This window comes from Oncorhynchus gorbuscha, linkage group LG12, assembly GCF_021184085.1.
Source record: "Oncorhynchus gorbuscha isolate QuinsamMale2020 ecotype Even-year linkage group LG12, OgorEven_v1.0, whole genome shotgun sequence".
NCBI lineage: Eukaryota > Metazoa > Chordata > Actinopteri > Salmoniformes > Salmonidae > Oncorhynchus > Oncorhynchus gorbuscha.
In genome coordinates this window covers 27,826,595-27,840,326 of record NC_060184.1, presented here as the reverse complement: position 1 = coordinate 27,840,326, position 13,732 = coordinate 27,826,595, and positions in this window count along the sequence as shown.

Genomic DNA, 13,732 nt, shown 5'->3' with positions numbered 1-13,732 from the left:
GGAAAAAGTCTGGCTGTACATCTGACTTGCTGCAAATTGAGAAATTATGTGACTAAACTCAACAACAACAACAAATAAGAAACTGTATTATGAAGCAAAGTTCAATGATATAAAGTTTGAGGTGATTTCAATTAAATTATGGGCAGAAAGACATTCAAACTCTATCTTTTATCGAATCAGATGGCTTATTCATCACAAAACCATTTGATATCGGCAATTATTTGAATGATTACTTCTTTGGCAAATTGGGCAAGAAATGACAACAACGAAGAGTGAACCATCGTATTCATGCATATAAAAACAAATATTGAAGGGAAAGCATTGCAAGTTTGAATGTTGTAAAGTTATTTTGGGAGAGGTGGAAAAAGTATTGTTAAAGATCAATAATGACAAACCTCCTGGCATTGACAACTTAGATGGAAAGCTACAGAAGATGGTGGTTGACTATAGCCACTCCTATCTGTCATATCTTCAATCTGAGCCTAGAGGAAAGTATTTGTCCTCAGGCCTGGAGGAAAGTCAAAGTTATTCTGCTACCCAAGAATGGTAAAGCGGAATTTACTGGTTCTAACAGCAGACCCCTAAGCTTGCCGCCAGCTCTTAGCAAACTGTTTGAAAGAATTGTTCGACCAAATGCAATGCTATTTCTCTGTTATCAAATTAACAACAGACTTTCAGCATGCTTATAGAGAAGGGCACTCAAGATGTACTGCACTGACACAAATGACTGTTGATTGGTAGAAAGAAATTGATAAGAAGATTGTGGGAGATGTACTGTTAGATTTCAGTGCAGCCTTTGATATTATTGACCAAAACCAGTTGTTGAAAAAACATACACTACCGATCAAAAGTTTAGAACACCTACTTATTCAAGGGTTTTTCTTTATTTTTTACTATGTTCTACATTGTAGAATAATAGTGAAGACATAAACTATGAAATAACACATATGCAATTATGTAGTAACCAAAAACTGTTTAACATAGACACTCCTCTTAGACACGCCTCACACTCCTCTTTCTATTCTGGTTAGGGCCAGTTTGCGCTGTTCTGTGAAGGGAGTAGTTCACAGCGTTGTACGAGATCTTCAGTTTCTGAGCAATTTCTCGCATGGAATAGTCTTAATTTCTCAGAACAAGAGTAGACTGACAAGTTTTAGTAAAAAGGTCTTTGTTTCTGGCCATGTTGAGCCTGTAATCGAACCCACAAATGCTGATGCTCCAGATACTCAACTAGTCTAAAGAAGGCCACTTTTATTGCTTCTTTAATCAGGACAACAGTTTTCAGTTGTGCTAACATAATTGCAAAAGGCTTTTCTAATGATCAATTAGCCTTTTAAAATTATAAACTTGGATTGGCCAACACAATGTGCCATTGGAATACAGGAGTGATGGTTGCTGATAATGGGCCTCTGTACGCCTATGTACAGTGCCTTGCGAAAGTATTCGGCCCCCTTGAACTTTGCGACCTTTTGCCACATTTCAGGCTTCAAACATAAAGATATAAAACTGTATTTGTTGTGAAGAATCAACAACAGGTGGGACACAATCATGAAGTGGAACGACATTTATTGGATATTTCAAACTTTTTTAACAAATCAAAAACGGAAAAATTGGGCATGCAAAATTATTCAGCCCCTTTACTTTCAGTGCAGCAAACTCTCTCCAGAAGTTCAGTGAGTATCTCTGAATGATCCAATGTTGACTTAAATGACTAATGATGATAAATCAGAGATGCAGCCAAGAGGCCCATGATCACTCTGGATGAACTGCAGGGATCTACAGCTGAGGTGGGAGACTCTGTCCATAGGACAACAATCAGTCGTATATTGCACAAATCTGGCCTTTATGGAAGAGTGGCAAGAAGAAAGCCATAAAAAGTGTTGTTTAAAGTTTGCCACAAGCAACCTGGGAGACACACCAAACATGTGGAAGAAGTTGCTCTGGTCAGATGAAACCAAAATTGAACTTTTTGACAACATTTCAAAATGTAATGTTTGGCATAAAAGCAACACAGCTCATCACCCTGAACACACCATCCCCACTGTCAAACATGGTGGTGGCAACATCATGGTTTGGGCCTGCTTTTCTTCAGCAGGGACAGGGAAGATGGTTAAAATTGATGGGAAGATGGATGGAACCAAATACAGGACCATTCTGGAAGAAAACCTGATGGAGTCTGCAAAAGACCTGAGACTGGGACGGAGATTTGTCTTCCAACAAGACAATGATCCAAAAGATAAAGCAAACTCTACAATGGAATGGTTCAAAAATAAACATATCCAGGTGTTAGAATGGCCAAGTCAAAGTCCAGACCTGAATCCAATCGAGAATCTGTGGAAAGAACTGAAAACTGCTTTTCACAAATGCTCTCCATCCAACCTTGCTGAGCTCGAGCTGTTTTGCAAGGAGGAATGGGAAAAATTTCAGTCTCTCGATGTGCAAAACTGATAGAGACATACCCCAAGCGACTTACAGCTGTAATCGCAGCAAAAGGTGGCGATACAAAGTATTAACTTAAGGGGGCTGAATAATTTGGAAACGCCCAATTTTTCAGTTTTTGATTTGTTAAAAAAGTTTGAAATATCCAATAAATGTCGTTCCACTTCATGATTGTGTCCCACTTGTTGTTGATTCTTCACAAAAAAATACAGTTTTATATCTTTATGTTTAAAACCTGAAATGTGGCAAAAGGTCGCAAAGTTCAAGGGGGCCGAATACTTTCGCAAGGCACTGTAGATATTCCATTAAAAAATCAGCCATTTCCAGCTATAGTAGTCATTTACAACATTAACAATGTCTACATTGTATTTCTAATAAATTTGATTTATTTTAATGGACACAAAATGTGCTTTTCTTTCAAAAACAAGGACATTTCTAAGTGACCCCAAACTTTTGTATACTTGCATTGCCTAGTGAAAGTCTACATACGCGTTGCACAGTCTTCACATTTTGCTGCTTTAAAATCAACTATATTTTTCTCCCTACAGATCTACACAACGTACTCCACATTTGTGAATGAAAGAAAATGATAGAAAATGTTCTCAGTTTTTATATATACTGTATATAAAAAGATAATAATAATAATAATATATGTTTAGCTTTTATCCAAAGATTACAGTCATGTGTGCATTTCTTCCCGGGGATCGAACCCACTACCCTGGCATGTCTTGATTATGCATTTCTTCACACCCCAGAGTTAATACTTGTTGGAAGCACCTTTGGCAGCCATTACAGCCGTGGATCAAGTCTTAAGGCAACATGGTTTTATCAAAATTACTCAAGCTCAGTAAATTTGGTTGTCTCTGATTTTCAAGCAAATGTAATTCAGTACTGAGACTAGACCACTCAGGAACACTCAACAACACTTGTCTTCCCATTTGGAAAATATATAGAATAATTGAACAAATGTCTTATGTTTTAACTTGAATTTGTAATACATATGGCAGAAATACACATACAAGATTCATAGAAAATTATTGTAATATCTGACTTACAGTATATGGGTGATTAACATTTAGACATAATATAAATGTTGCCTTTGACCTTTCTAAGGTCTCATACATGGGACATACGAATTTCAAAGCACTTGGATATGCATGTATTGTACAAAAAACATACTGTACAAGAGACATGTAAGCTAAGCTCTCTACGGTCTCACATACATGTACATGGGACATGCACATTTCTCAGCACTTGCATATCTCTGTCTGATGTCATTGACGGATGCAATGTGACACTTATTGAAAAAAGAAGAAAAGTCTGCCATGAGGAGGAGTAGGAGCAGGAGGAGCTAGGAGGAGGAGCTAGGAGGAGGAGGAGCAAGAGGAGGAGGGAAGGTGGAAGACGAAGAAGAGGGGGAGGAGGAGGTAAGGAGAGAAGAGGAGGTAGAGGAGAGGAGGACCGGAGGTGGTGGAGGAGAGGGGTATGAAGAGAAGAGGAAGAAGAGAAAAGGAGGAGGACAGGAGGAGGAGGAGGCACATTTTGAAGTATTGTGGTGGCAGCATCATGTTACGGTTATGATCAAAAGATATATGAAAGGAGCAAAGCCCAGGTAAACAGTTAGAGTTAGAGGAATACCCACCGTAGTCTTCTGAAATCCTAACCCAGGATAGAGTTGTATTTTTCAACGGGATAGTTACACAAATTGAACGCCAAAGACACACCAGAATGGCTTTCCAAGAGGTTGTTAGTGTCCCTGAATGGTCCAGTCTCAGTCCTGACTTAAATCTGTTTGAAAATATTGCTTTTCATCAATGATTCCCAACCAAATTTACTGAGGTTGAGCATAAGAGTTGTGCAAGGTTGCTAGAATCTTTTTCAAACGGATTCACAGCTGTAATGGCTGCCAAATGTGCTTCCACCAATCAAGACATCTTCATGTTTTACTTTTTATAAATTTGGAAAATGTTCTATAATTTTTCTTTCACTATGAAAATGTGGAGAAGGTTGTGTAGATTGGTATCACCCTGCATACCTTCAAAATGATTTGGCAATCATTTATTCGAACAACACAGTTTCCATCATTATTTGTCTCAAAAAAGAAATCCACCCCTACGGCTGTCCTTTTCCATTACATATGTCGCCACTTTTTTGTTGCAACTTTGCTTTTGTTGAATATACCTTGGTCAATGGAAACCTGCTTTTGTACAGTCTGTGTGTCGCTTCTTTGGCCTGGGCTATTGTTTGAATTCATGACCAGATTTCTCTCAGTTTGTCAGTGTCAGAGTAGCCACTCATTTTGATCATTTGTGAGGTATTAAAAAATATTCAGCTAATGTCTTCTGCAATGTAAATTACATACATTTACATGAAATTCGTTTTTAAAATGATGTTTTTTTAAATTCAGATCCTGCTAAAAAAATAGTCTCCATGTGTGGAAATCCTAAAATCGCCTCTGCTGTACTATATGAGGGGCATACGGTAGGATATTATAGTGTGCTGGGAAGGAGACCTGATTTGATGACAGCCTTGAGGGATTATGTGATGAAAAGTCCTTTGATGCATTCACTTTAGTGGAAGGCTTTTTATAAAGATGCTCGAAGAGACTATTTCCATTATTGGTAATGTCGGAGGGTTGAGCCACTTACAAAAACATCCCACATAATGCACTGTAAGTGCACATACCGTTGCTATAGCGCCTCACTGTATACTTTTCACAGATAACAGCCAAGGGATAAGTAAACTGTCTAACCGTGACTGACACTAAGTACAATACTTGGAGAACAAAAATATATGCAACAATTTCAATGATTTTACTGTTACAGTTCATATAAGGAACTCTGTCAATTGAAATACATTCATTGGGCCCTAGTCTATGGATTTTACATGACTGGGCAGAGGCGCAGCCATGGGTGGGCCTGGGAGGGCAAAGGCCCACCCACCCATTTGTTTTTTCCCCATAAAAGGGCTTTATTACAGAAATAAATACTCCTCAGTTTCATCAGCTGTCCGGGTGGCTGGTCTCAGATGATCCCGCAGGGGAAGAAGCCAGATGTGGAGGTTCTGTGCTGGTTACATGTGGTCTGCCGTTGTGAGGCTGGTTGGACATACAGCCAAATTAACATGACATTTTCTTGCAACTGCGCTGGTGGACATTCCTGCTTGTCAGCATGCCAATTGTGTGACATTGTGTTGTGCGACAAAACTGCACATTTTAAAGTGGCCTTTTATTGTCCCCAGCACAAGGTGCACCTGTCATCAAGGCAAAGGGTGGCTACTTTGAAGAATCTAAAACATCAAATATATCTTAAGCAAACAGAAGGTAGTAGGCCTGTGCTTTTTGCTATTTAATTGAACAAAAGGTAGGCCTATGGCATACGCATACCCTCTCATAACCTTTCAATTTGAGTCCTGGTTTTAACTTCACTGACACAAAGGTAGATTATTTAAAGAGTGGATGGTGGATACAGAAATTGACCAACAAAACTATGGATAGCATCCTAGCCTAATTTCATCTGCCAAAGAGGTAGTCCTTCCTCTTATTTCTAATTTGGGAAGAAATAGGCTCTAACACAAAGCCCTCTTGTTGTTAGTGAAGTTGAATTAAAACGAAGACGGTTGAAATGAATTAGGCCTACTTGAATGTTCCTATTTTCAGCACCATGAGGTGTCCATTTATGATTGATTGCTGCCACTTCAAGTTTCAGCCCCACAATGTAAGTTTCTCGAACCACATTTGTGTGATGCGATGACCCACTTGATTATAATAACTAGGTTAGCAGTACCGATTTCAGCATGTAAATCTTGGTGGGAAATATGTTTTTTTTAGATGCATGTCAGCAAAGCCACTACACTAAACAATACATTAATCGGAATTTAACGGTGACAAATGGTGCCCACAAACTTTTCGGGCCTACATAAAGCTGTCCCAACAGCAGAGTACCAACAGAAGTCCGTATCACTGTTACACCTGACGATCAGCAGAACATGGGCTTTTCTTACAGTATTCTCCCTTTACACCAAATCAGAACCATATGATAAATAAAAGGGGCATATAAAGCAGACAACAAAACCTCTTACAATATTCGATGATGACATTTCTCTAAAACAGGCTATAAGCTACATGTGCAACACCATGTCAGAACAGTAGGCTAAATTATGAGGGGAAAATGGACCAAATTATTAGGGTGAGGCACATTGGTTACTAACAGCTTACTACACAACATACACTTAGTATTACTTTCTTAGCTACTGTATACATACAGTAGAAGTCGGAAGTTTACACACCTTATGTTGGATTCATTAAAACTTGTTTTTCAACCACTCTACAAATGTATTGTTAACAAACAATAGTTTTGGAAAGTCGGTTAGGACATCTACTTTGTGCATGACACAAGTAATTTCTCCAACAATTGTTTACAGACAGATGATTTCACTTATAATTCACTGTATCACAATTCCAGTGGGTTAGAAGTTTACATACACTAAGTTGACTGTGCCTTTAAAACCTGTTGGGGACACCCGTTCCCAGCTGGGACCTCCCCCCCCACACCCTCAGCTGGAATGTGGCGCATGGAACGCAAAAATATTACTAAAAATATTTAACCTCCACACATTAACAAGTCCAATAGCTCAAATGAAAGATAAACAATTTCTAAAATGTTTTACGGCGAAAACATAGCACATATTTATGTCAAACCACCAATGCAGACATAGCTCATTTGCATAGCCAAGTAGGAAAAAATATGCAATCAACAAACGCAGGATTAAAAGAAAAATCATTTCACTAACCTTTTCAAATCTTCATCAGATGACAGTAATATAACATGTTACACAGTACATTCATTTTTTTCAATAATCTGCAAAATATATCCATAAATCTCTGTTTACAATGACGCATCGTTCAAAAAATGCTACTAAAATGTCAGGAGAAATGACGATAGCTCCGGCAGATAACGTCAGCTAACAAGGAATACACATCTTAAACTTTGACTAAATATGCATGTTCTACATATGTACAGGAAGATACACTTCTTCTAAATGCAATCGCTGTGTTACATTTATTTTTAACGTTACAGGTTGCGTTCACTAGGCTATACTAGGAGTCGGCGCTCCAAATGTAGCATTCTGGCTCCTCTATCTTGGTGTCCACAGAAACCCAAATTTACCACATAAATATTCCCTTACCTTTGCTGTTCTTCCATCAAAAGACCTGGAAGGGATTATACTTACCAAAACAGCGTTTAGTTTTCAAGTCTGCGTCTTTCGGTTCTCAAAAACTACACATTTCGGTCAAAATGTAGCCAAAAGTCAAGTGGATGCGCACCAAAACGTCGAACTTACATATTATATGTTGAGTAAACTTGTCAAACTAACTTCATAATCAAGCTTTAACATGTTATAAAGGTGTACAGCAATTGTGAGGACGAACAGAAACACAGGCATCGTTCAATCGATCTTGGAAAAAAGACAGGACTTGACCAGAGCGCGCTTAAAAGTGACCTGCTTTTTCGCGTGACCGAGAGCTTTCGGCACGCTCAAACTCCCGTGAGCGTGCGATTCTCACAATGAGAAGCCCCATTGAAAGCAGGGATCGCGCTGAACACGTAGGAACTGTTCCCAGAGCTGTAACTGTTTGGGAAGGGGGTTTGCGATGACGTCAAAGTTGGGCCAACTTTTATCATGACAAGAGATAGTTTGGGAGAATGCATGCCCTGACAGTTCTGCTTTACATAGAGACAAAATTGAAACGGTTTTAGAAGCTTTAGAGTGTTTTCTATTCGATAATATTTTTTTATATGCATATATTAGCAACTTTTGACAAATTTATCCTGTTTAATAAGGGCACCAAATTCCTCCAGCAGGGGCAGTAAACAGCCCTAGCACTGACAGGTTAAACAGCTTGGAATATTCCAGAAAATTATGTCATGGCTTAGAAGCTTCTGATAGGCTGATTGGCATAGTTTGAGTCAATTGGAGGTGCACCTGTGGATGTATTTCAAGGCCTACCTTCAAACTCAGTGCCTCTTTCATTGACATCATTAGAAAATCAAATGGCAGACCTCCACAAGTCTGGTTCATTCTTGGGAGCAATTTCCAAATGCCTGAAGGTACTATGTTCATCTGTACAAACAATAGTATGCAAGTATAAACACCATGGGACCACGCAGCCATCATACCGCTCAGGAAGGAGACGCGTTTTGTCTTCTAGAGATTAACGTACTTTGGTGCGAAAAGTGCAAATCAATCCCAGAACAACAGCAAAGGACCTTGTGAAGATGCTGGAGGAAACAGGTACAAAAGTGTCTATATCCACAGCAAAAACGAGTCCTATATCGATAAGTTAAAGCTTGGTCGCAAATGGGTCTTCCAATGACCTCAAGCATACTTCCAAAGTTGTGAATAAAATGGCTTAAGGACAACAAAGTCAAGGTATTGTAGTGGTCATCAAAGCCCTGACCTCAATCCTATAGAAAATGTGTGGGCAGAACTGAAAAAGCATGTGCGAGCAAGGAGGCCTACAAACCTGACTCAGTTACACCAGCTCTGTCAGGAGGAATGGGCCAAAATTCACCCAACATATTATGGTAAGCTTGTGGAAGGCTACCTGAAATGTTTGACCCAAGTTAAACAATTTAAAGGCAATGCTACCAAATACTAATATAGTGTATGTAAACTTCTGACCCACTGGGAATGTGATGATAGAAATAAAAGCTGAAATAAATCATTCTCTCTACTATTCTTCTGACATTTCACATTCTTAAAATAAAGTGGTGATCCTGACGGACCTAAAACAGGGAATCTTTTACTGGGATTAAATGTCAGGAATTGTGAAAAACTGAGTTTAAATATATTTGGCTAAGGTGTATGTAAACGTCCAACTTCAACTGTATCTCCCTGGCATATTACGGAATTTATGCAGCTGCATACAATACCTTTTTGGACTACCTTGTTGTGCTGTGCTCACTTGAACAGGAAGGTGTCGCGGCTGTCCTTCCTGGGGAAATATTGCCATCAAACTTTTTCATCAAAGTCTGGCATTCTCTGGATTTATGGTGTTTCAAGACAACTGGGAACTCAGGAAAAAAACAAGGTCAAATGATGACGTCAGTGTATTTGGTCCCATGTATTCCTAGTATGCTAATACTACATCAAGCTTGTGACTCTACACACTATGATCTTTGTCTCTCTGTAACTTTCTCATGGTGCATTCCACTTTAATGTAGATGTGTTCAGAAACATCTTCCATTCTTACTTACTTCCTTTCCTAAGTCTCTTTCTTTCTTCCTTCCTTCCCTAGCTTCCTTTCCTCATTCCCTAGCCCCTTTCCTAGCTTCCTTTCCTTATTTCCTTTCCTAGCTCACATTACTTTTTTAGACAGTCAACCTTCTTCTTAGTCAGTCTCTTTGCTCTTGTCAACCTCTATTCCACCAGATTCCTCAAGACCATGCAAGACCTTGGCCCCATAAAAAAAGAAGGATTCATCAGACGCACAATGGTGTGATGGGGAGGATGTGTCCATCTGACACCAAGGATAGACACATCTTCCTTTTCTTTCCTCCGTCTCTGGGTGGGCAACAATACCTCCCTCACTCATGTTTCAGTATCAGCTGGTGGTGAGAGAGATGGGGAGGATGTGTCCATCTGTTGCATAGGAAAGCCATATTTTCCCTGTCTCACCTTCTCCTGGTGGGCAACATTATACACATACCTCACTCTAATCCACCTTTTTGTGTAATAGTGAAATGCCCCTTAAAATGTCTTTCAGCGCTAATTTGGGAAATGCTCACCAGGCAACAAAAAAATCCCGGAATAGCAAACCCTCATCCTAACCCTCATAGCAGAATGCTGAAGAGTATGTGATCGAACAAGGCCTACTGCTGTTGAAAGATCAACAAGGTCTCCAGAGCCTGGAAACCAAACTTCAGGGGTCTGACTTCAAACTGAAACTAGCGAATTTCATTCCACTTTGTATCCAAAGCTCCTTTTGAGAGATTCAATTTCACAGCATTACATTCACCCCGTTGCTACTGCACTTTCACATATTTGCCATCACTTGTGCTCTTGTTCATTAGCTGCTGTCCGGAATAATCCGAATAACATCTAAAGCGCCAGACAGCGAAGTGGAGTAGATCATGAAGAGGTGGTTGCAGCAGGCAGCAGACCGGGAAGGAGAGAGAAGGAGATGAGCCAGGGGTGTGGAGGCACTTGTGCCATGATAGACATGGGGAGAGGGGTTTATTTTGAGGGTGGATAATGGTATGGAGTGAGTATGTCCTAGCTGGTGGAGGGAGAGATGGGGAGGATGTGTCCATCCATTGCCGAGGAGCGACACATATTTCCTGTCTCTCCTTCTCTTGCGGGGAATCAATATACACTTCCAGTACTTCACTCATCTAGGGAGATGGAGAGGATGTGTTCGCCCAACAATGAGGATAGAAACATCTTCCCTGTCTCTCCTTCTCCTGCGGGGCAACAATAACTCACTCTTTCATGCTTTATTACCAGCTGGTGAAGGGAGAGATGTTGAGAATGTGTTCATCTGATGCTGAGGATAGACATCTTCCTGATCTCTACTTTCAGCAGCTCGGAAAATACACACTAACCCAACACCAGGTATAATGTTCAGATTTTGGCCTCCTGTTGCTTAAGTGTCATTTGAGTATGACTATCCCTTCTATTCCTTTCCCCCCTTCCCACTGGGATCACAAGTAGGTAATACGACACAACCGTGCGAAAGTCCTAATACAGTAATATATTTTTTATTTCACTAGGCAAGTCAGTTAAGAACAAATTCTTATTTACAATGGCAGCCTACACCCGCCAACCCTGATGACACTGGGCCAATTGTGTGCCGCCCTAGCCCAATCATGACTGGATGTGATACAGCCTGGATTTGAACCAGTGCCTTAGACAGCTGCGCCACTTGGGAGCCCAAGTTAAAGGGAAAGTTCACCAAAATGCCCATACCCTGTAAGCAGTCTAGGGACAAGGTATGCCAGCATACCTTACTTTGGTTTTGTTTACCTGGCCACTGTTTCAAATGTAAACATTTTAGCATTTGTGGCACCAATCCAATGCAAGTCAATTAGTACCCATATTAGTTTGTTTTGCACTTCATGTCAGAAACTGTCTGTTTTTCTATGCTTCATGTTTTTTGTTGCAACTTTTAATAAACCAGATAGATTTTTTTTATTGACTTTATCTGCTACTGCTCTTCTCTTTTGTTTAAATGCAGCAATTAATAGCAAAGTATTTTAATGTCATTTGGGGAGTAGCTGGTTTAATGAAGCCCCATATAAGATCTGAGTGGCAGCCTGTATCTGGCCCACCTTTTGGATAAGGGACCTACACGGGAACTCAGCCGTAACTTTCTGCAGTATGTGGGCCAAACCTTTACAATAATTTTGCACTATAGCCCACTATATCAGAGCTGGGCCACACAGAGCTGGGCTTTTTCCTAATTTGATTGGTCTGCAGTATGTGGGCCAGATCTGGGCCACTCCATTTGAATCTGATGGTGATGCAGTATGTCCACCAGTTTTGGGCCAGGGACATAGGGCCAGAAAAACACAAAGTATGTGGCCCACATCAGAGCCCAAGTAATTTTGCTAACGAGAATGTAAGGGAATTTTGTATTTTTTCACCCAACTTTTAACCTAAATCCAATGACATGGTGACATGTTTTATTGATTTCATGCTGAATTCACGTTATTTGACAACTCAACCAAATGAAAAATCAAAACTTAACGTTTTGATCAGCAAGAGCAGAGCAGGGCCCGATTTCCTGATAGCGTTGGTACTCAGGCGAACCAGTGTTTTAAGGATGCATCTTTCCTACAAGGGCCGAAGATGTAACATGTGTTTTCCAAAACATGTGGTTTAAGCATGTGTTGATAACATAGAAAATGATAGAGGCCTCTAGTAGAGGTTGACAAGGAAGTCAATTCCTGTCCAGTCTTGTCCTGTCAATTATTTTCCTGTACTGTCCTGATTTTCTTGGCCTTTCCCAATAAAAATCACTCCCGTCCCGTTCTCATTTTTGCGCACAGAAATATATACTGTAGGTTATTGTGTTTGTTTACGAAGTATTGAAAATGAATTCAGTAATGCAATATGTGACTGTGATAAGTGGTTGCCTTATCTATGATCTTAGTTATATGTACTGACTTTAGGCCAAGTCACTCTGGATAAGAGCACATTCTAAATGAACTAAATGTGTACTGAAAAAAATAATGAGGAGTATTTCTGTCAGTAATAAAACCTCTTTGTGGGGAAAAACTTATTCTGATTGGCTGGGCATGGCTCCCAGGTGGGTGGGCCCATGCCCTCCCAGGCCCACCCATGGTTGCGTCCCTGCCCACTCATGTGAAATCCATAGATTAGGGCCTAAGGAATTTATTTAAATTGACTGATTTCCTTCTATGAACTGTAACTCCGTAAAGGTTTGAAATATTTGTTTATATTTTTGTTCCATGTAGATTTATTAAGCTGAAGGGTGAGGACCTAGACTCCAGCAGATTGGTCTGCTCAGAACAGCACTGGCATAAAACTGTAGCCTACAGCTGAGCTGTGCGCAGACATTAACATTTAACAACACATTAACATTTACAACCTTAACATAATTATTATTTATTTTTTAAACTGTGCTTCAGTACTGCATAAGTCAATCTATTTTTATTTTACTCTTCAGCTCAGATGGCAGGGGTTTGAAATACAGTAAAGTTGTTTGGAGCAGAGCAGCCGCTTCAGGCCGATTATCCAGTTCTCCGGTAGGTAGCCTATTTGATTAAACCGCAGCATGGAAAAAATAGGGTAGGATTGTAGAGAATCAACGAATGTAATAAGAAATGTTAGGTGCTGGCTTAAGGCCGGTAGCAACCACTACAGAATGACCAGTCAGAACAAGGATGAGGTGGATGTCCAGGTTAAGGGGAGTTTAATTTGAGACTCTGCGACAGGAGCTGGTTGAAGCACAGCTGTGGGAGTGACGAGCTAACGCTCCATGGCAGGAGCCGGTGTAGTAGGGCCCACTACTAACTTAATCTCCATTGTCGAAACAGACTGGATCTGCACGCCTGGGGTTGGCTGGAGCACAATGGTAGGGTGCTCTGCCAGGGTGAGCTCCAGTAGCTCCTCTGGCCCTGGAGAAAGTTGTAGCACTGCCGTGATGGACTCAAAAGCATGGGTCCGATCCGAGAGACCGGGGATAATGCTGAAGCTAATGTGGAATGGCTCTACGTCTGGAGCATCTTCTGATGTCTGGCGTCAATGAGCTGGTCACGATGGTGCA